Consider the following 24301-nt stretch of genomic DNA (forward strand, 5'->3'; position numbering starts at 1 on the left):
TCTAGACCATGGTGGGGTATTTGCAAAGGGAGGTGACGTCACGCGCCTGCGCGGTCACAATCCCTATGTGTCCGTAATGTGCTGAATCACGGGTTTAAAGGTGATGTCACGCGCTTGCGCAGACTGCACCTCTTTAACCCGTGGCTGAAGCCAGTAAACAAGGGCCAAGAAATGATCGCGCATATGCGCTGCTCATCGCCGCCCGCTGTATTACTGGGAAGCAGAGTGCCGTGGGTTAGGGAGTGACGTCGCGCTCATGCGCAGACATCACCTCCTAACCCAGTAGCTGAAACAAGAAAAACTAGGCAAAGACGTACCGCGCAAGCGCGGTCCCCATATTGACCCGGAGAGTTACTGAGGGTCAGGACTGCTAAGGTGTGAACAGAGCACCGCTCACATGAGTGTAGATCAACACTCATCATTAGTAACCTTGTAGAAATAGAGCCATGTCCAGACAAGGGAAAATTACATAAAATTACCATTAGTATTAGGGAAAATGAACCCAGATGTAGAATTGATGACAAAGGTTACTAAATATGTAAAAAAGTGGTCATATAATATTATGGTGGTCCTCATAGACCCTATTATAGTCGTAGTGGGGGCCTAGCGTCATGCTTATGCGCAGTCGTCAATACCATCACAGATGAAGGAAGAGGAGAGAAAGGGGTTGTAAAGATAGAACAGGGAAAAAAAGGGGAAAAAAGGGGGGAAAAAAAGGGGGAGAAGAAGAAAAGAGTGCCGAACCAGTCTTACCCATCAGGACGGGATAAGGGGAGGGGAAGAGGAGCAGGAGAGTGAGGATCCATTTTATTGTAGATCATATATTCATATCTGTTAGAGAAAATAGATAATATGTTAGATATACATTACACATACCATTCAATTTCCCTGTTGAGACCAAACGGAGTTAGTGTATGCAGTGTATAAATCCAGTAGCTCTCTCTTTGTTTCAAAAGCCGTATGTGGTTTCCACCACGTCTCGGGCGTTCTATTTTTTCTATAATTTGAAATCTCAATTGAGAAACTGAGTGTCGAGCTTCTTTGAAATGGTATGGAATTGGGAGCCAGGTTTTATTGCAGCGTATTGTGGATTTATGACTGGCAATTCTATCACGTACATGTTGCGTGGTTTCGCCTACATAAAGTAGGCCACATGGACATTTAACAATGTAGATGACAAAATTCGAATCACAAGTGTAAAAATCTTTAATTGGATAGGATTTGCCAGTTCTGGGGTGGGTTACGGAACTGCCCTTGATGACATTAGAGCAAGCCGCACAACTCAGACAGGGAAAAGTCCCTGTCCGTTTTGTGCCTAAAAAGGTTTGAAATAAGCTACGGTGAATTGGGCCTATATCGGCTCTAATTAGGTGATCCCTTAAATTAGGGGATCTTTTCATGCACATAAGGGGCGGTGGATCGAATGGGTCAATATCAGGATATGCTTTCTTCAAAAGGGGCCAGTGTTTTTTGATGATATGCTGTACTTTGGGTACTATGGGATGGTATTTGTGTACGAACGGAATCCGCTGTACTTGTGATTTTGGTTCAGTAACTGAATCCCTGAAGTTCAGGGCTCGTTCTCTTTCTTGTTTTAATAGAAGAGGGGGGTAATTTCGTTCTTGAAATTTTTGTGACATAGCATCTAGTCTGAGAGGTAGAACTTCTTTGTCCATCACAATTCGACGTACCCTCGTGAATTGTGATCTGGGTAAACTGGTTTTAATGGCTTTTGGGTGACAACTATTAAACGAGAGTAATCCATTACAATCAGTCGGTTTAGTATAAATGTCCGAGCTTAATGTACCCAGTTGATTTTTGGAAATTCTAGTATCTAGGAAAACTACCTCTGAGTGACTAAAGGTGTAGGTAAAAGATAGTTCCTCTCTAATGGAATTGAGATCACCGATAAAGGTTTCCAGATTGATTGTGTCACTGTTCCAAATGAAAAAAATATCGTCGATATAACGGTACCAACAGATAATATTGTCAAAAAGGGGGTGAGTGTATACATGAGCTACCTCAAAGGCATTCATGTACAGGTTAGCATATGCGGGGGCCACATTGGACCCCATCGCGGTACCACGGGTCTGAAGGAAAAATTCATCCCCAAAGAGGAAGAAGTTTTCCCTCAGTACAATGTTGAGTAGTTGTAGGCACAGGTCCCTAGTGTCTCTAGCTGTGTCGGATCCCTCTAATGTAGATTTTACCGCATCTATACCAAGCTCATGAATAATGGAAGTATATAAACTATTTACGTCCATTGTCGCCAAGATGCTATGAGGTGGTATGGAATTTAAACTTCTAATTTTAGTCAGGAAATCACCTGTATCCAGTATGTAAGACTTAGTTTGTTTGGCAAATGGTGTGAGGAATTTCTCTAGGAAAATAGACAGGGGTGCTAGCACGGAGTCCGTGGAGGCTACAATGGGGCGTCCCGGAGGATTCTGTAAAGATTTATGTATCTTTGGTAAGATGTAAAAAACTGGAGTAATGGGGTGAGAGTTTGTAAGAAATGTGACAGTTTTATTATCAATGACCCTTTTGGCTAAGAAATGAGCGAGAACATCTTGAATTAGACGCTGAATTCTAAAAGTAGGGTCTTGTGGTATTTTGATGTAAGTATTGGTATCTGATAATTGTCTCTTGATTTCATCAAGATAAGTAGATTTATTCATGACAACTATACCTCCCCCTTTGTCAGCTGGTTTAATTATTATGTTGGGGTTATTGCGAATTGAATGGAGTGCCTGTCTCTCAATCTCACTCAAGTTGTTGTGTGTGGGATATTTCCTCATTTTATAGTCATGAATAAGATGATTAACATCTTTTTGGATTAGACTAATGTAAGTCTCAACCGCATGGTTGGTATGCGGTGGCATAAAATTGCTCTTATTCCTCAAGCCCAGTTGATCAATGCATAATGTTGTATGTGATGTCTCAGACAAGGTACTCGGTTGTGCTACTATATCTGACTGTGTGCCAAAGTGGGCCTTCAATCTAATGTTTCTGTAAAATTTCTGTAAATCACCCTCTAGTTCAAATGTATCCCAGGACGGTGTTGGGCAAAATGTTAGGCCCTTGTTCAGTAACAACATTTCGGCATGGGACAATGTATAATCAGAAATATTGATGATTAAGTTAGGTGTCTTACTTGAGAGCGTGTGATCCTGTCTGTTGGTGCGATGATAGGACCTCCTTGTCCGCGTTTTTTTCTTTGTCCTTTCCCTAAAAAAAGGGGGGCTGTGCGTAAACTGGTACTTGAGTCGCTTCCAGAGCTGGCCGAGTCCTGTCGTCGTGTACCAGGGCCACGTCGCCATGGTCTATTGTCGGTGGATTCGTTCCAGCGATACACCCTATTAGAGATATAATCTGCGTTGTCACGTTGAAACTTCTGTCTCTTCTTCTCTTGCAGAGACTTCTTGAATTCCTCAAGGGTTGTGTCAAGCTGAATTTTCAAATTCTGTAATTCAGATGTAGACAGGGTAGTGGCCAATTGGTCTTCAATAGCAGAAATTTTATCCTTCGATTCTTGAATAGCAATCTGAAGATGTTCCACAGTCAAGGTAATAATGTCAAGAGAGCATTTATTAAGGATGCCTTGAAACTTTTTACAATAATCCTCTTTGTCAGAGAAAAGTGTGGGTTTCTGGTGGCACCTTAGGCCCCTCGGAATCTTGTTCTGACGAAAATACTCTGCCAGAGTAGTGCAGTGTAGATCATATGAAATAAGTCTCCTCTTCTCCTTCTCCAGATCTCGTGTTCTGAGTTCCTTTGCAGGGATTTTAAGAAACTCCGAGGAGTTTGTTACTCTAGAAATAATATTAGTGCTTGTCTGATCATCATATGCAAAAATATCAGACGACATCAGTGTTCACAGGTGCAACAGCCGACACAGTATTAGATAATGAAAAGAAGGGGCGTGCACACTTTGTGAGGTGAGGTGCTAGTGAATGGGGAAACCCCACAACTATAACCATAGAGATACACTGCACACTCAGTTGGTTGTATATGCTATATAAATTTATTATGAGGGGTTCAAAAAAGCCATGCAAAGGAAAACTATGAACTTAGAGACAAAGAATACTCTGACGTTTCGGCCACCGGCCTTGTTCACAGAGTACGCTGTAAAGTGGGGTACAAACAAAAAGAGATAAACAATATTTACATAAATTGTTCAAACAACAGCTTTTTTTACAATAGTTGTCACAAAGAGAGTTTTTTGGAAGAGGGGGAGGGAAAAAAAGGGCATGAACAAAGAGCATATATATCAGAAATGCATTTTATGTATGAATGTACATATACATCAAGACTAGAGTAAATACATCAATATGCAGCAGTGACAACCGCTTAAGGCGAGTCGGTAAATATACTGGTAAGGGGAAGGAACAAAGGAAATGGAGAGTGGAACAGGGGGGTATAGAAACTGGTATCAGCATAATATGAAGAAAAGAAAATTCAAGTACAGAGGGTGATTCAAGTGTATGGGGTAAGGCGATGAAGTAAAAAAAGTATACTACCTGTCACTTATAGTTCTGAGTTCCAAGAGGAATTGCTGGAGAGATATATAAGAGTATAGATAATGAGAGGTAGTAAGAGAAGGATATGTAGATAATAAGAGGAAAAGGTAGTTACCATATGGCCACAGGTAACTACCTTTTCCTCTCATTATCTACATATCCTTCTCTTACTACCTCTCATTATCTATACTCTTATATATCTCTCCAGCAATTCCTCTTGGAACTCAGAACTATAAGTGACAGGTAGTATACTTTTTTTACTTCATCGCCTTACCCCATACACTTGAATCACCCTCTGTACTTGAATTTTCTTTTCTTCATATTATGCTGATACCAGTTTCTATACCCCCCTGTTCCACTCTCCATTTCCTTTGTTCCTTCCCCTTACCAGTATATTTACCGACTCGCCTTAAGCGGTTGTCACTGCTGCATATTGATGTATTTACTCTAGTCTTGATGTATGTGTACATTCATACATAAAATGCATTTCTGATATATATGCTCTTTGTTCACGCCCTTTTTTTCCCTCCCCCTCTTCCAAAAAACTCTCTTTGTGACAACTATTGTAAAAAAAGCTGTTGTTTGAACAATTTATGTAAATATTGTTTATCTCTTTTTGTTTGTACCCCACTTTACAGCGTACTCTGTGAACAAGGCCGGTGGCCGAAACGTCAGAGTATTCTTTGTCTCTAAGTTCATAGTTTTCCTTTGCATGGCTTTTTTGAACCCCTCATAATAAATTTATATAGCATATACAACCAACTGAGTGTGCAGTGTATCTCTATGGTTATAATTGTGGGGTTTCCCCATTCACTAGCACCTCACCTCACAAAGTGTGCACGCCCCTTCTTTTCATTATCTAATACTGTGTCGGCTGTTGCACCTGTGAACACTGATGTCGTCTGATATTTTTGCATATGATGATCAGACAAGCACTAATATTATTTCTAGAGTAACAAACTCCTCGGAGTTTCTTAAAATCCCTGCAAAGGAACTCAGAACACGAGATCTGGAGAAGGAGAAGAGGAGACTTATTTCATATGATCTACACTGCACTACTCTGGCAGAGTATTTTCGTCAGAACAAGATTCCGAGGGGCCTAAGGTGCCACCAGAAACCCACACTTTTCTCTGACAAAGAGGATTATTGTAAAAAGTTTCAAGGCATCCTTAATAAATGCTCTCTTGACATTATTACCTTGACTGTGGAACATCTTCAGATTGCTATTCAAGAATCGAAGGATAACATTTCTGCTATTGAAGACCAATTGGCCACTACCCTGTCTACATCTGAATTACAGAATTTGAAAATTCAGCTTGACACAACCCTTGAGGAATTCAAGAAGTCTCTGCAAGAGAAGAAGAGACAGAAGTTTCAACGTGACAACGCAGATTATATCTCTAATAGGGTGTATCGCTGGAACGAATCCACCGACAATAGACCATGGCGACGTGGCCCTGGTACACGACGACAGGACTCGGCCAGCTCTGGAAGCGACTCAAGTACCAGTTTACGCACAGCCCCCCTTTTTTTAGGGAAAGGACAAAGAAAAAAACGCGGACAAGGAGGTCCTATCATCGCACCAACAGACAGGATCACACGCTCTCAAGTAAGACACCTAACTTAATCATCAATATTTCTGATTATACATTGTCCCATGCCGAAATGTTGTTACTGAACAAGGGCCTAACATTTTGCCCAACACCGTCCTGGGATACATTTGAACTAGAGGGTGATTTACAGAAATTTTACAGAAACATTAGATTGAAGGCCCACTTTGGCACACAGTCAGATATAGTAGCACAACCGAGTACCTTGTCTGAGACATCACATACAACATTATGCATTGATCAACTGGGCTTGAGGAATAAGAGCAATTTTATGCCACCGCATACCAACCATGCGGTTGAGACTTACATTAGTCTAATCCAAAAAGATGTTAATCATCTTATTCATGACTATAAAATGAGGAAATATCCCACACACAACAACTTGAGTGAGATTGAGAGACAGGCACTCCATTCAATTCGCAATAACCCCAACATAATAATTAAACCAGCTGACAAAGGGGGAGGTATAGTTGTCATGAATAAATCTACTTATCTTGATGAAATCAAGAGACAATTATCAGATACCAATACTTACATCAAAATACCACAAGACCCTACTTTTAGAATTCAGCGTCTAATTCAAGATGTTCTCGCTCATTTCTTAGCCAAAAGGGTCATTGATAATAAAACTGTCACATTTCTTACAAACTCTCACCCCATTACTCCAGTTTTTTACATCTTACCAAAGATACATAAATCTTTACAGAATCCTCCGGGACGCCCCATTGTAGCCTCCACGGACTCCGTGCTAGCACCCCTGTCTATTTTCCTAGAGAAATTCCTCACACCATTTGCCAAACAAACTAAGTCTTACATACTGGATACAGGTGATTTCCTGACTAAAATTAGAAGTTTAAATTCCATACCACCTCATAGCATCTTGGCGACAATGGACGTAAATAGTTTATATACTTCCATTATTCATGAGCTTGGTATAGATGCGGTAAAATCTACATTAGAGGGATCCGACACAGCTAGAGACACTAGGGACCTGTGCCTACAACTACTCAACATTGTACTGAGGGAAAACTTCTTCCTCTTTGGGGATGAATTTTTCCTTCAGACCCGTGGTACCGCGATGGGGTCCAATGTGGCCCCCGCATATGCTAACCTGTACATGAATGCCTTTGAGGTAGCTCATGTATACACTCACCCCCTTTTTGACAATATTATCTGTTGGTACCGTTATATCGACGATATTTTTTTCATTTGGAACAGTGACACAATCAATCTGGAAACCTTTATCGGTGATCTCAATTCCATTAGAGAGGAACTATCTTTTACCTACACCTTTAGTCACTCAGAGGTAGTTTTCCTAGATACTAGAATTTCCAAAAATCAACTGGGTACATTAAGCTCGGACATTTATACTAAACCGACTGATTGTAATGGATTACTCTCGTTTAATAGTTGTCACCCAAAAGCCATTAAAACCAGTTTACCCAGATCACAATTCACGAGGGTACGTCGAATTGTGATGGACAAAGAAGTTCTACCTCTCAGACTAGATGCTATGTCACAAAAATTTCAAGAACGAAATTACCCCCCTCTTCTATTAAAACAAGAAAGAGAACGAGCCCTGAACTTCAGGGATTCAGTTACTGAACCAAAATCACAAGTACAGCGGATTCCGTTCGTACACAAATACCATCCCATAGTACCCAAAGTACAGCATATCATCAAAAAACACTGGCCCCTTTTGAAGAAAGCATATCCTGATATTGACCCATTCGATCCACCGCCCCTTATGTGCATGAAAAGATCCCCTAATTTAAGGGATCACCTAATTAGAGCCGATATAGGCCCAATTCACCGTAGCTTATTTCAAACCTTTTTAGGCACAAAACGGACAGGGACTTTTCCCTGTCTGAGTTGTGCGGCTTGCTCTAATGTCATCAAGGGCAGTTCCGTAACCCACCCCAGAACTGGCAAATCCTATCCAATTAAAGATTTTTACACTTGTGATTCGAATTTTGTCATCTACATTGTTAAATGTCCATGTGGCCTACTTTATGTAGGCGAAACCACGCAACATGTACGTGATAGAATTGCCAGTCATAAATCCACAATACGCTGCAATAAAACCTGGCTCCCAATTCCATACCATTTCAAAGAAGCTCGACACTCAGTTTCTCAATTGAGATTTCAAATTATAGAAAAAATAGAACGCCCGAGACGTGGTGGAAACCACATACGGCTTTTGAAACAAAGAGAGAGCTACTGGATTTATACACTGCATACACTAACTCCGTTTGGTCTCAACAGGGAAATTGAATGGTATGTGTAATGTATATCTAACATATTATCTATTTTCTCTAACAGATATGAATATATGATCTACAATAAAATGGATCCTCACTCTCCTGCTCCTCTTCCCCTCCCCTTATCCCGTCCTGATGGGTAAGACTGGTTCGGCACTCTTTTCTTCTTCTCCCCCTTTTTTTCCCCCCTTTTTTCCCCTTTTTTTCCCTGTTCTATCTTTACAACCCCTTTCTCTCCTCTTCCTTCATCTGTGATGGTATTGACGACTGCGCATAAGCATGACGCTAGGCCCCCACTACGACTATAATAGGGTCTATGAGGACCACCATAATATTATATGACCACTTTTTTACATATTTAGTAACCTTTGTCATCAATTCTACATCTGGGTTCATTTTCCCTAATACTAATGGTAATTTTATGTAATTTTCCCTTGTCTGGACATGGCTCTATTTCTACAAGGTTACTAATGATGAGTGTTGATCTACACTCATGTGAGCGGTGCTCTGTTCACACCTTAGCAGTCCTGACCCTCAGTAACTCTCCGGGTCAATATGGGGACCGCGCTTGCGCGGTACGTCTTTGCCTAGTTTTTCTTGTTTCAGCTACTGGGTTAGGAGGTGATGTCTGCGCATGAGCGCGACGTCACTCCCTAACCCACGGCACTCTGCTTCCCAGTAATACAGCGGGCGGCGATGAGCAGCGCATATGCGCGATCATTTCTTGGCCCTTGTTTACTGGCTTCAGCCACGGGTTAAAGAGGTGCAGTCTGCGCAAGCGCGTGACATCACCTTTAAACCCGTGATTCAGCACATTACGGACACATAGGGATTGTGACCGCGCAGGCGCGTGACGTCACCTCCCTTTGCAAATACCCCACCATGGTCTAGACGCTAGATAGACACATACATACGGGATTGGATCACGTCATTTCCCCTCCCACCTGTCACTACATTTAAAGCGCCCAGACACAGCTGAGAGCAGCCTTCCTAAGATAACAGCCAAGGCATGGGAGCGCTGGCATACACATAGGCTCAGGTAAGATCTTAATCTCACGACTTTCTTTATTCAATTTAAATACCCTGACTCTTATCTGGCTTATCTGGTTTATATACAGATAAGATGTCCTAAGCGTCTTTGACATTTCATCTTTACAAACCTCTCCATTACCATATGGCCACAGGTAACTACCTTTTCCTCTCATTATCTACATATCCTTCTCTTACTACCTCTCATTATCTATACTCTTATATATCTCTCCAGCAATTCCTCTTGGAACTCAGAACTATAAGTGACAGGTAGTATACTTTTTTTACTTCATCGCCTTACCCCATACACTTGAATCACCCTCTGTACTTGAATTTTCTTTTCTTCATATTATGCTGATACCAGTTTCTATACCCCCCTGTTCCACTCTCCATTTCCTTTGTTCCTTCCCCTTACCAGTATATTTACCGACTCGCCTTAAGCGGTTGTCACTGCTGCATATTGATGTATTTACTCTAGTCTTGATGTATGTGTACATTCATACATAAAATGCATTTCTGATATATATGCTCTTTGTTCACGCCCTTTTTTTCCCTCCCCCTCTTCCAAAAAACTCTCTTTGTGACAACTATTGTAAAAAAAGCTGTTGTTTGAACAATTTATGTAAATATTGTTTATCTCTTTTTGTTTGTACCCCACTTTACAGCGTACTCTGTGAACAAGGCCGGTGGCCGAAACGTCAGAGTATTCTTTGTCTCTAAGTTCATAGTTTTCCTTTGCATGGCTTTTTTGAACCCCTCATAATAAATTTATATAGCATATACAACCAACTGAGTGTGCAGTGTATCTCTATGGTTATAATTGTGGGGTTTCCCCATTCACTAGCACCTCACCTCACAAAGTGTGCACGCCCCTTCTTTTCACTTTTCAGGGGACCCACGTCCGTGGGGAACCCCTGAAACCCCCAGAGGATCGCCACCGGTTCTGGTGGTGGCTGGGCCCCAGCCTGCTCCACTGCGGGCCCTTCCTCCAATCTGCCTCTCCGGAGGCGGTAACGGTGAAAGCCACAACAACATTATTTACAAGCCACAAGTTTGTGGTTGCCCTGCTAGTTCTCGGGCCTGTTCGTAGTAGTTTCTACGCAGAAAAGGGGTCTCAACGGGGACAACAGTTCTTCGTAGCCAACGGGCTACCACAAACAAAACTGTAGGGTCCCGATGGAGACTTGCCGTAGGGTCCCAACGGGGACTGTCAGCTGGATCCCAGGGGCCATCCACAACACCTGGCTCCGGTACAGCTTCCTCCTGCAGCTTTCCCCCAGTCCACCATCGAACAGCACGAGCCCCCAACGCCACCCTCACACAGGGGTGACACTGTCCCACAGGACTCAATTTTCAGCTGCCGATGATGCGGGTACAACTGCTCCTCCAACCGGACTCCTTAGCCTTGAGGGCCATCTGGAATGTCAGCAGAGTCCCAATGGGGACCGACAACAAGGTAACCGGGAACCGCTACCATGCTCTAACTTTTCTTTCTTAATCAGCAATCCCGCGGCGCAGCTGCCTTTGCTGCCGCTCCCGGTGCGGAGCGCTCTCTGCTTGCTCCGGTTCAGGCGGTGTGGGGGATGGGCCCAGCCAGAGTCCCTCCGTGCCGGCTACGACCGGTACTTTCGGTAATGAGGGACCCCGCTGTGACATGGCCTGCTCTGCCTCCTGGCAACGGCATCCCCGCCGTGCCTCCGGTGCATCTTTGCTGACGGGCTCAGCCTTCGGCTTCTTCCATGGAAGCGGATCAGGGCGGTCACAGGCTTCTGCTGCAGGTCGGTCCACCGGGGCGGATTGGCAGGGTACCGCTACCGGTGGTGGTGGTAGCGGGCCTAGTGGTGGGGCAGCAGCAGCCAACACGGGTAGCGGGGGAGGTAGCAGGGCGAGCGGGTATGGACCGGGTCCCTCGGCCGTGATGACCGACCCACTAGGGGTACAGGGGCGTGGGTCACTTACCCTCCCTTCCAAGACTCCCTCCACCTTGCGTCTCCGTATGGCCGCCACCAGTTCCGCCATGTCGGCCTCCCACTCCTCCAGGAGGAGCTGCATGCGGACCTGCAGACGGCTGCTTAGCTGGACGGTCCGGACTTCCAACCACGCTGCGGTGCCAGGCGCAGGGACCACGGTGTTGTCGGTCGGACTCAGCATCTTTAGCAGCGACCTCTTACCAGTAAATGGCCGCAGGGTCCTGGCGTCCCTGCTTCTATAGCCACGGGCTACATGCGGCCAGACGCCATCAGTCCCCCTTAGTCTTTTTCCGGCTCCTCCTCTACAGGGGAGGGGTTTTGGCCTTCGCGCCTCCACTACTCGAGGAGACACTTGAGCGGGAATTTTTCGCGCCCAAGATGGCGGCTTCACAAATTTTTCGGCCGGACACCTCTGGCGGTCACACAAGGCGCACTTCCACCAGTTGGTAGAACGGTAGGATCCTGTTCGTGACGCCAAGTTGTCGCGGGCGGAGGAGGGGACGCTACGCTCTCCCACTGCTCGGGTCCGGCTGCTGCTGCTGCTCGAGCGGTAGGCCGGATCCCGGGGACTCGAGCGGCGTTCCTCGCCCGTGAGTGAAAAGGGATTTTGATTGTGGGGGGGATTTGGTTATTGTCCGTGACGCCACCCACGGTTGTGGTGATATTGGTAACACCACCGCTGCTCTGGACGGGGATCCCGGGAGCGGTGACAGGGAGCAGCTTTGTTGTTAGTTCTCCCCTCCATGGGTAGGGGGTTGGTTGTCCCGGGGCCCGGTGATGGGGCAGGGATGGATGGCAGGCGGGTTACGGGGCCTGGAGAGGTGCAGGGTTGCGGGGGCAGCGCTGTGCCACACGGCACGGTAGTACTCACTCAGCCAATGATGAGGACACAGTTCTCGGTAAAACACACGGCTGGATGGACGGGTCCCACAGACGGCTGCGGTGTTGTTTCTCCCGGCAGGTTGGTGATGACTGCCTTTCCCTGCACCTATGTACGGTAGATGGTTCCAATGGGTTCCCACCGGTAACCCGCTCCCCAGCCTGGATATGAGCCGGAGGAGCCCCTTTTGCCCGCAGGCTCTGGCCCTGAGAGACGGTTGCCTTGGCGGTGGCGGTGTCTCCCTCTCTTGGTTGGACTGTTGCCTTCTGTCGGGACTTGGCTGTTGGGAAACCCAGGAGGTTCCCTTCACTAACGAATTCGGCAAATTTTCGGCGACTCCTAGCCTTGCCGGGGTCCGTAAGCCCCTGCCAGATGGTGCTGGCTTCTCTTCGCGTACCGGTCCGGTACCGCCGGGCCACCGCCCATCCACGGTCCTTACGGTAGACTCCGATAGGCCACTCCTGCAGACGGTCACCACCGTCTGCCAACCTTGCTGTACCGCCCGGACCACACACCCAGACGCTGTCAGTTAGTTGCTCCACTACCACTTTACTTCCTCTCACTTTCACCTCCAAAACTAATCTGTTTACTTTTCCCGCCTCCAGGACTGTGAACTCCTCGGTGGGCGGGACCAACCGCCTGGCCCACCCCCTGGTGTGGACATCAGCCCCTGGAGGAAGGCAACAAGGGTTTTGTGTCTGACTTCGGTGTGCCTGCTGGGAGTGTGGGGTGTGTGGGTGTTGTTCTCTGTGGCCCCTGGCTTGTCCAGGGCGCCACATTCCCCCTTAGTTAAATGCAGACCGTCCGCGGGCTGCCCGTCCATCACCGGTTTTATTTTCACAACTGAAAAATAGAAAAAAACGGTAAAACACATTACAATTAAAATAACTTCTTCCCACATCGGGAGGTACTCTTACTTAAATGTTGCGTAACGGTTACGGCTTCCGCTCTCTCCCACCCAAGCAACCTGGCCCTGATGCTGCCCCTAAGCAAACAGGCAGCACCCCTTGACCCCATTCCTGCACAAGTTGCCCGAGCGGGTTCTGTCCTTTTCAGGGGACCCACGTCCGTGAGGAACCCCTGAAACCCCCAGAGGATCGCCACCGGTTCCGGTGTTGGCTAGGCCCTAGCCTGCTCCACTACGGGCCCTTCCTCCAATCTGCCTCTCCGGAGGCGGTAACGGTGAAAGCCACAACAACATTATTTACAAGCCACAAGTTTGTGGTTGCCCTGCTAGTTCTCGGGCCTGTTCGTAGTAGTTTCTATGCAGAAAAGGGGTCTCAACGGGGACAACAGTTCTTCGTAGCCAACGGGCTACCACAAACAAAACTGTAGGGTCCCGATGGAGACTTGCCGTAGGATCCCAACGGGGACTGTCAGCTGGGTCCCAGGGGCCATCCACAACGCCTGGCTCCGGTACAGCTTCCTCCTGCAGCTTTTCCCCAGTCCACCATCGAACAGCACGAGCCCCCAACGCCACCCTCACACAGAGCTGACACTGTCCCACAGGACTCCATTTTCAGCTGCCGATGATGCGGGTACGACTGCTCCTCCAACCGGACTCCTTAGCCTTGAGGGCCGTCTGGAATGTCAGCAGAGTCCCAATGGGGACCCACAGCAAGGTAACCGGGAACCGCTACCATGCTCTAACTTTTCTTTCTTAATCAGCAATCCCGCGGCGCAGCTGCCTTTGCTGCCGCTCCTGGTGCGGAGCGCTCTCTGCTTGCTCCGGTTCAGGCGGTGTGGGGGATGGGCCCAGCCAGAGTCCCTCCGTGCCGGCTACGACCAGTACTTTCGGTAATGAGGGACCCCGCTGTGACATGGCCTGCTCTGCCTCCTGGCAACGGCATCCCCGCCGTGCCTCCGGTGCATCTTTGCTGACGGGCTCAGCCTTCGGCTTCTTCCATGGAAGCGGATCAGGGCGGTCACAGGCTTCTGCTGCAGGTCGGTCCACCGGGGCGGATTGGCAGGGTACCGCTACCGGTGGTGGTAGCGGGCCTAGTGACAGGGCAGCAGCAGCCAACACGGGTAGCGGGGGAGGTAGCAGGGCAAGCGGGTATGGACCGGGTCCCTCGGCCGCGATGACCGACCCACTAGGGGTACAGGGGCGTGGGACACTTACCCTCCCTTCCAAGACTCCCTCCACCTCGCGTCTCCGTATGGCCGCCACCACTTCCGCCATGTCGGCCTCCCACTCCTCTAGGAGGATCTGCATGCGGATCTGCAGACGGCTGCTTAGCTGGACGGTCCGGACTTCCAACCACGCTGCGGTGCCAGGCGCGGGGACCACGGTGTTGTCGGTCGGACTCAGCATCTTTAGCAGCGGCCTCTTCCAGGAACCAGTAAATGGCCACAGGGTTCTGGCGTCCCTGCTTCTATAGCCGCGGGCTACATGCGGCCAGACGCCATCAGTCCCCCTTAGTCTTTTTCCGGCTCCTCCTCTACAGGGGCGGGGTTTTGGCCTTCGCGCCTCCACTACTCGAGGAGACGCTTGAGCGGGAATTTTTCGCACCCAAGATGGCGGCTTCACAAATTTTTCGGCCGGACACCTCCGGCGGTCACACAAGGCGCACTTCCACCAGTTGGTAGAACGGTAGGATCCTGTTCGTGACGCCAAGTTGTCGCGGGCGGAGGAGGGGACGCTGCGCTCTCCCACTGCTCGGGTCCGGCTGCTGCTGCTGCTCGAGCGGTAGGCCGGATCCCGTGGACTCGAGCGGCGTTCCTCGCCCGTGAGTGAAAAGGGATTTTGATTGTGGGGGGGATTTGGTTATTGTCCATGACGCCACCCACGGTTGTGGTGATATTGGTGACACCACCGCTGCTCTGGACGGGGATCCCGGGAGCGGTGACAGGGAGCAGCTTTGTTGTTATTTCTCCCCTCCGTGAGTAGGGGGTTGGTTGTCCCGGGGCCCGGTGATGGGGCAGGGATGGATGGCAGGCGGGTTACAGGGCCTGGAGAGGTGCAGGGTTGCGGGGGCAGCGCTGTGCCACACGGCACGGTGGTACTCACTCAGCCAATGATGAGGACACAGTTCTCGGTAAAACACACGGCTGGATGGACGGGTCCCACAGACGGCTGCGGTGTTGTTTCTCCCGGCAGGTTGGTGATGACTGCCTTTCCCTGCACCTATGTACGGTAGATGGTTCCAATGGGTTCCCACCGGTAACCCGCTCCCCAGCCTGGATATGAGCCGGAGGAGCCCCTTTTGCCCGCAGGCTCTGGCCCTGAGAGACGGTTGCCTTGGCGGTGGCGGTGTCTCCCTCTCTTGGTTGGATTGTTGCCTTCTGTCGGGACTTGGCTGTTGGGAAACCCAGGAGGTTCCCTTCACTAACGAATTCGGCAAATTCTCGGCGACTCCTAGCCTTGCCGGGGTCCGTAAGCCCCTGCCAGATGGTGCTGGCTTCTCTTCGCGTACCGGTCCGATACCACCGGGCCACCGCCCGTCCACGGTCCTTACGGTAGACTCCGATAGGCCACTTCTGCAGACGGTCACCACCGTCTGCCAACCTTGCTGTACCACCCGGGCCACACACCCGGACGCTGTCAGTTAGTTGCTCCACTACCACTTTCCTTCCTCTCACTTTCGCCTCCAAAACTAATCTGTTTACTTTTCCCGCCTCCAGGACTGTGAACTCCTCGGTGGGTGGGACCAACCGCTTGGCCCACCCCCTGGTGTGGACATCAGCCCCTGGAGGAAGGCAACAAGGGTTTTGTGTCTGACTTCGGTGTGTGCCTGCTGGGAGTGTGGGGTGTGTGGGTGTTGTTCTCTGTGGCGCCACATATTTCTCCTCTTTTTGACCAAATAGTAGGCGACTCTGGTATTGGGATAGTAGAGATTTGGTACTGAGTACCATATTCTCATTTCTTATCTCATAAGTAAAAATTGGTTTTATTTATGTTTGTTTTTCTGTACTTTTGGTGTATTCACAGGTATGCGAGCTACCAGAACAGATATACTTCATTACGGTATGGCTCATGGGGACTAGGCGGTGTATACACCGGGAGGAGCCTTTGGGCGGTAACTTTAGAAATTCATGTACTAAACTTACAATATGGTTAAGCTGCTGAGTTTACATGTCAAAGGGTTGAACTCGGATACGAAAAGGAGGTTAGTTTTTCAAGAGATACGCAGATCCAAGGCTGAAATTGTGTTCTTGGAGGAGACACACTTCACAGGAAAAAGCTCTTTTAATTTTGCCCACCATTGGTTTCCTCAGTTGTTTTCAGCTGTTAACGCCAACAAGAAAGCGGGGGTGGCCACTTTGATCTCTCGCACTTGCCCTCTTTAAGTGGCTGGGTGGGAAGGAGATCCAATGGGGCGTTTTCTTATAGTACGAGGTATATTGAGTGTGAAGCAGGTGATCCTGTGTAATTTATATGCCCCTAATTCTAATCAGACTAGGTTTGTTTCATCTGTTTTGTCCCGTCTCCCAGCGGACCGAGGGGTGGCACATATTATAGGGGGACACTTTAACATGGTATTTTCAGATAGGGCAGATAAGATGTTAGCCCCTTCGTACTCTTCTGGTATGAGCAGGCCTTCTTATTTACCCGCCAATTTTCACAAACTTATCCGCAAGCACCAACTATATGATCTCTGGAGGGTTGATAATCCAACAGCGAGGCAATACACTTTCTTTTCACACCCCCATGGTTCACATAGTCACATATTGGTAGTATAACCTGGTCGGACCACGCCCCTCTAACGGTGACTTTGGATCTGGGGTTATCCTCCTTAAAACATACTCATTAGAGATTGAATGAGTCATTGTTGACTGACACTTTATCCCGCAAATCTCTTTGTAAGGCCCTTCAGATGTATTTTTTGGAGAACGCCCAATCTGTTCCATCCTTCCTGATAATTTGGGAGGCCCATAAGGCTGTTCTCAGAGGGAAATGTATTGCCCTTTTCTCTAGGCTAAAAAGAGATTCCCAACAACATTATGTCCAGTGTGAGCGCCACCTTCGTGTAGCAGAGGAACGCCTTAGGAGTCATCCCACTAAGGGTCGCCTGAAGATTGTAATCAATCTTAGAACCAAGCTGAAAGAAATTTTGCATGGGAAAGTAGAGAAATTGCTTCGCTACTCCCACCAGAAAAATTATGAACAAGGCAACAAAGTGCATACGATGCTGGCTAAAAAACATAAGGAGCAAACGATGGCTTCCGCCCCTTGTGCCATTAGAGACCTGTCTGGAATCCCTCACTATGATCCTACTAAAATTGCCCAACTTTTTCACTTGTATTATGATTCTTTATATTCCATGCCTCTGGGGTCTCCATCGTCTCGGCTGGATAGAGCAGAAGTATTGAATGACTACCTGATCTTCTGTTGTCTTCCGAAATTGTCTCAAGAGACTTTGGAAGACCTTAAACAGAAAATTACGCCAGAGATTTGCCAGATTATTAAAGACCTTCCAAGCCATAAATCAGTAGGGCCCGGATGGGTTCACTTACCTGTAAGACGTTTGTGGAGGAGCTGGAGCCACATATGTCACGTCTCTTTAATCTCTTTATAGAGGGAGATGACGTGCCAAGCTCATTCCATTCCTCCACTCATATATTACCGTTATCCCTAAAGCAGGTAAGGACCCGATGGACTGTGCGAGTTATCACCCTATTAGTCTCTTAAATTCTGACCTCAAAATATTCACAAAATGGTTAGCGGAAAGTCTGAATAACTGGCTTCCTCACCTGGTACATAAGGACCAGGTGGGCTTTGTTCAATATCGACAAGCGGGAGATAATACCCGCAGAATTCTGAATCTGGTGGAAGTGGTGAATGACGAGGGACGGGAGGCTCTTCTCTTGGGATTAGATGCGGAGAAGGCCTTCGACAGGCTCGATTGGTCCTTTATGTGTGCTGTGTTGGGCCACTTCGGCCTGTTGGGGCCTTTCTTTCGGCATTACGGGGCCTGTATTCTTCCCCCTCTGCGACAACACGTCTTCCCCATGCTCATTCGGGTTCCTTGCCTACTGGAAATGGCACATGGCAGGGCTGTTCATTATCTCCACTATTGTACGTGCTTAGTATTGAGCCACTGGAGCCACTGGCAGCCCAAATTCGACTAAACCCTGACATTATGGGGGTGCGGGTACTGGCTAAATACTTTAAGGTGGCCCTATTCGCGGATGATGTATTGCTATTCCTGACAAATCCTGTAGTCTCCCTGCCTAATTTACATGCGGTATTAGCCCACTATGCTAGATTCTCTGGGTATAAATTAAACTCAGATAACACAGAGGCGCTGCCTATTAATATACCAGAAGCTAAATTCCAAGTGCTTAAACAAAATTTTAACTATACTTGGCGTACAGATTCTCTGCGGTATCTTGGAGTTAAAATTACCCCTAGTTATAAGTCGGTAGATCAAGCGAACTTCCCTACCTTGATAAGAGAGGTAGAAAATCAGCTCAAAAAGTGGTCCTCCTTGCAGACTTTATTCCTTGGTAAAATTGCGACGGTTAAAATGTCTATCCTCCCTAGATTCCTTTACCTGTTTGAAACGCTTTCGATACGGGTTCCTATGTGGGTTCTAAAAAAAGTGCAATCTTCCCTCATGCAATTTATCTGGCACTCGAGGAGGCATCGCATTCCAGATTCGGTCCTCTGGTGTGCCTCATGCAAAAAGGGGCCTGTCATGTCTGAGTCACGCTCTTTGTTACTACGTCTCTCAGCTACGATGTTTGGCTTCTTTGACCATCCTTCCCGCCTACACCCAGCGGACGGAGATCGAGAAACTGTGGCTTGCTTCTTTTCATCCGAGCTCCCTGATATGGGGTCGCCCTTATGAAATACCCTCTAAGGATCTTCTAGGACCAATGGCACTCACAAGGGATGTATGGCAACATTGTAGAATGAGATTTCAGTTAGCAACTCTCTCCTCTCTTTTGACCCCTTTCCTGTTTACCCCTCACATCACTGAGGGTATGGGCTCAGGGGTGGTGGGTGAATGGACGAAGTCCGGACTTTTTTGTTTTCGAGATATAGTAAACCCAGTTACACTAAAGATAAAGTTTTTCACCGAACTACGTGCCCAACACAGTTTGCCCTTCCACCTATATTTTTCATATCAGCAGATTGCACACTTTTTTTCAGATATCATTAGGAAGGAGGTGCCGCCTCGTTCATTAGAATTTGAGAGCCTATGTTCCAGACAGAACTCGACCAGAGGCCTGATTTCAGCTATCTATTCTATACTGGCAAATGGGATTGTTTTAGGATTAGATCCACATTCATATATGAAGAGGTGGGAGGGCTGGATGGGCCGTTCTTTGCCGGAGGCAGTTTGGTCTGTGGTGTGGTCTAGGACTTTCCAGTCCGCTGTTAGCACTCTTTATAAAGAAAACTAAGTTAAGGTTCTTATGTTGTGGTATCACACCCCGGACCTTCTGCACAGGTTTAATCGTGCCTATCCGGATAGTTGTTGTGTCGCGGGCGGGGAGGGCGCTGCGCTCACCACGCTCGGGTCCGGCGCTGCTGCTGCTCGGTGGCTCGAGTGGTGGGCCGGATCCGGGGACTCGAGCGTTGCTTCTCGCCCGTGAGTGAAAGGGGGGTAGTGTGGTTTGGGGGATTTGGTCTGTGACGCCACCCACGGTTTGTGGTGAAGTTGAGGCACCACCGCTGCTGTTGACGGGGATCCCGGGAGCGATGGCAGGGAGCAGCTGGGATGTTTCTCTCCCCTCCGTGGGTAGGGGGTTGGGGGTTGGTGGTCCCGGGGCCCGGTGAGGTGACGGGGAGGCCGGATCGGGCCAGGTGCAGGGTCGCTTGGACTGCACAGCGCGATGCCGGACGGCACGGTAGTACTCACTCAGCCACAAATGGATGCAAAGTCTCTGGTAAAACAAACGGCTGGATGGACGGGTCCCGCAGCCGGCTGCTGTGGTTTCTCCCGGACGGTTGGTGGTGGCTGCCTTTCCCTGCACCTTTTGTGTATCTTCGGTCCCGATGGCTTCCCACTGGTAACCCGCTCCCCAGCGTGTGTATGGGCCGGAGGAGTCCTTTTTCCCGCAGGCTCTGGCCCTGGGAACTCTAGCTGTGGCGGTAGCTGTATTTCCCTTGTGCTGGTTGGATGGTTGCCTTCAATCGGGTCTTGGCTGTTTGGAAACCCCTGGGGTTCCGGTCACTAACGGATTTGACCTGTTTAACGGCGACTCCAAGCCTGGTCGGGATCCGCAGGCCCTGTCGGTTTGTGCTGGCTTCACTTCGCTCCCCGGTTCGGTACCGGCGGGCCACCACCCGTCCCCGGAACTACGGTTCCGCGTTGATCTGCCTCTCCTGCAGACGGCCACCACCGTCTGCCAACCTTGCTCTCGGTGCCCGGGCCACGTACCCGGACACAGTCAGTTTGCTCCTCTACTACCACTTTACTCCTCCACTTCCCTAACTGCACTCGAGCTCTCCCCGAGCTTAACTTCACTTCTTACTCCTCTCTCACTTCTCACTACTCACTACTCTGACTTCCTTTCCCGCCTCCAGGACTGTGAACTCCTCAGTGGGTGGGGCCAACCGCCTGGCTCCACCCCACCTGGTGTGGACATCAGCCCCTGGAGGGGGGCAACAAGGATTTGTGTCTGACTGATGTGCCTATCTCTTTGGGGGTGTCGTGTTGTAGTCCCTGTGACGACCTGGCTAGTCCAGGGCACCACAGTTGGAGATGTGGTGGGGGAGGGGCATCCCTATATCACATCTTTTGGACGTGCCCGGGATTATGGGTATTTAGGCAGAGGTAGAGTCTTTAATAGGAAAGGTGTTAGGTAAGGGAGTAAGTAGAGATCCGGTGGCATATTTATTGAATGTCCTTCCACCGTCACTAGACAGGAGTGAAATTAAACTTGTCTTGCACATTCTTACAGCTGCTAAATGTTTGATATCACTATTTTGGAAGAGGGTAGCCCATTCATCAATTTCTGATCTATATGCAAGGATACAAGATGTTAGAGTCATGGAGCGGTTGACAGCGCAGCTCCATGACACGATGGATATGTTTACTTTGACATGGACTGCCTGGGAAGTCTTTATAGACACTTTTCAAATTTAATGGACTGCCTAGATGTGTATCATCTTGATCCATGAATGCGGGTCCTGCCATGGAGAGGAGTTGTTTTATCTGCCATATTTCTCGTTCTATGTATGGGATATTACGATTATTTAAGCAGGGTGGAGTCCGGCTATAAGATTCGAGTCGATAATGTCCTGATGTATATTTTTGCTTATCTGTGAACTGATGTTCCTCCTGATTACCTGTGATTGTTTTCATAATTAGAAAGTTCTTTTCTTGATTGTAAAAATCTTTTTTTTGCAAAAATAAAAAATTGATAAAAAAAGAAATACTTTTTCTAAAGATCTCTTTATCTATGTTAGTGTATATGGGGACTGTTCACTTTAAGGCTGCGTTCTCACTTTCAGGCTTCACAGCGTTTTGGACGCAGCATGTTTCAGCTGCGTCCAAAACACTGCAATGTATAGTACAAGCACAGTGGTTGGGATTTCTAGAATTCTGAAAATCCTATGCCCCCTCTGTGTGTACGGCCTGCAGTGTAAACTGACCTGCGCTGCGGCTTTCTGAGCCGAAAGCATGTCAACTAGGGATGATTGAATATCACAAATATTCGGCAATATTCGGCTTCGCGAATATCTGCCGAATAATGTGCCGCTATGCGAATATTCGATGCGCAATGTAAGTCTATGGGAAGCCCGAATAGTTGCTATTCAGCAGCTATTCGGGTTTCCCATAGACTTACATTGCGCATCGAATATTCGCAAATCGTCGAATAGTGGCAGCCTATTCGGCGAATATGGGCGCTGCTGAATATTTGCGGTATTCGATCATCCCTAATGTCAACCTTTTGTTACGGAGACGGAAGCGTTCTCTGCAGGAGAACAGGAGAGAGAGACCGCAACTGCCTGAGCCCGGATTGTAGGCAGGAGCAGTCTTCTGCAGAGGAGACTCATGGCCCAATGGTCAGGACCCGCCACGTCCAGGACGCTGCAGGTCCTGATCGACCCCCCTGGCTTAGATCTGCGGTTTTCATCAGGCTCTCTACCGCTTCCCACAGCCAAACTCCACATCTGTATCCCTCATAGAAAGGAAAAATAGATGCTCACCCTGGCACCAAATATGAGCCGTCGGCTCCAGATGTTCAGGAGTTAAGAATGAGATATCTGGTAACGCCTAAGGCATCACTCCAATCTCTCCTCAGTCAGAAACCCCTATCTAAATTACAAGATGGAGACTGTCCTTTTTCTCAGAACTAGCTCCTCCTAGCTAATCCTAACTGCCAACTGTCACATGACCTGCAGTCAGTTGCCAGGCAACCTATCTTATACCATAATACTCATACAGTATATTACCTTATGCATTATGCCATATTAATATACATTACTATGCAGGAACATATTACACTTTACATCACATCATATTACACAATTTATCAATATTCTGTACCACAGGAATTTTACCACCTCTTACACACCTCATTCACATGTGTATGGCAAAATTCCCTGCCTAACCAGCCAAGTATAATACAATTTACTAAAATAAATGTTTAAAAAAAACATTTATAAAGTGCGCTGTTCCTATCCTAATTAAGCCTTTGACTAGTCACAGGGCCATTGTCTCCCCAGACTAGTCATCGCTCTTTCCGTGTTATCACGCCCTTGTGGGCATGGTAACATGATTTCTACGAACCGGCATCATCGCTGCTCCTTGCTATCTTGTGCATGCGCGGCCCATTTTGACAGCACCAGTGTGCCTCAGAAGTCAGGTGTACGTGTCCCGGCTTCAGAGAGGAGCAATACGCATGATCAGAAGTGTAAAAGCTATTCTTCCGATTATGCGCAGTGCACCTGAGGCACCCCAGAGGCTTCCGTCGCCACAGATGTACTGCACCTCAGCCAGAGGTGTGGTATCCCATCCTGTGTAAGAAAGGGGTCATCTATCGGTTCACAGACAAAACCTGCACACACCAGTTGTTAGGTCACACAGTAGGCCACGGTTTAAGGCAGGTACTTCATTAATGCTGAGAAACAGCGACCAGGTTAAGGAGCCTTAAGTCCCATTCGCTGTCCTGGAGGGGTAGAGCCTAGCAGAGGGAGGGAGGAGTCAGTGAGGTAGTTGAAGAACCAGTCTGAACCAGCCAGGTCTGGTCAGAGAGAGCTTTTCAGTCAGAGAGAAGTGATAGTTGACCGTGGACAGTGAGTCAGTCAGGAGTTGACAGGAGTCCAGTCAGAAGGAGTAAGAGGCTGTAGTTCATGGTGAAGACGCTGGCGTCCGGCTAGACCCAGGTGACACTGAAAGAAGGGATTCCAGAGTGCCACAGATGTGCGAGAGACCTCTGTGGGCTTGTCCCACCAAGAATACCGGGGTGGAGGAATCTGGCCACAATAACGGGGAAGGTCCCCAGGCAAAAGGAAGAGAAACATTTCTTTTAGCAATCCGACAGCCCGGGTTATTGCTGTAGGTACCCGAGGCCACAACCTGCCACCCATCCTCTGCAAGGGAGGCTTCACAAGGACCACGGTCAGCCACCCTTTAGTCAGGGCTCGGTGGCAGAGGCACAGGACAGTCCAGTAAAGGTCAGCGCTAGAGAGACGGCCAGGAGAGACACATTGAGGGGTGCACCGGTACTGACCCTTGACCTGTTCGGGATCGGCGGAGGCCCACACCAGTGAATCCTGGCACATCACCGGGACACCGGTAAGCTGCAGTTGTGGAACAGACTGAGTAAAACATCTTGACTGCAAAGCCTCATGTCATCTGCTTCTTCCTGCACCCTATCCATTTCCATCAGAGACCTTCCTAATTTTTGCCCCGAGGTTACCCGCTCCACCTGTGGGGAGCAGACATACCTCAGCTGCCATAACACCATCCCCGCAGGTCCTGTCCAGCAGCCGCGACTCCAAAGCCGCAATCCGCAGGTGGCGTCACGAATTTTACTAAATTTTAACTATAACTCCCATCATCATCATCTCCCCTGGAGATGATAATAAATCCAGATACCGCCAGGGTCACGGAGCCGGACCCCCGCC

The 24301-nt window shown here is 48.2% G+C and overlaps 1 long non-coding RNA gene across 2 annotated transcripts in view; it reads right to left on the reverse strand.

Annotated features, from left to right (window-relative positions):
- LOC142290461 (uncharacterized) overlaps positions 1-24301 on the reverse strand; it is a 260636-nt gene that overhangs the window by 129440 nt on the left and 106895 nt on the right. Inside the window, exon 1 of one of the 2 annotated variants that reach the window (XR_012750316.1) lies at positions 22379-22463. The exons of the other annotated variant lie outside the window; for it this stretch is intronic. This is a non-coding gene — a long non-coding RNA (uncharacterized LOC142290461). Of the gene's footprint in view, positions 1-22378; positions 22464-24301 lie in introns of those variants that run through there. 2 annotated transcript variants of the gene reach the window in all.

The sequence above is a fragment of the Anomaloglossus baeobatrachus genome, chromosome 2 (genome assembly GCF_048569485.1).
Source record: "Anomaloglossus baeobatrachus isolate aAnoBae1 chromosome 2, aAnoBae1.hap1, whole genome shotgun sequence".
In the NCBI taxonomy this organism is placed as follows: domain Eukaryota; kingdom Metazoa; phylum Chordata; class Amphibia; order Anura; family Aromobatidae; genus Anomaloglossus; species Anomaloglossus baeobatrachus.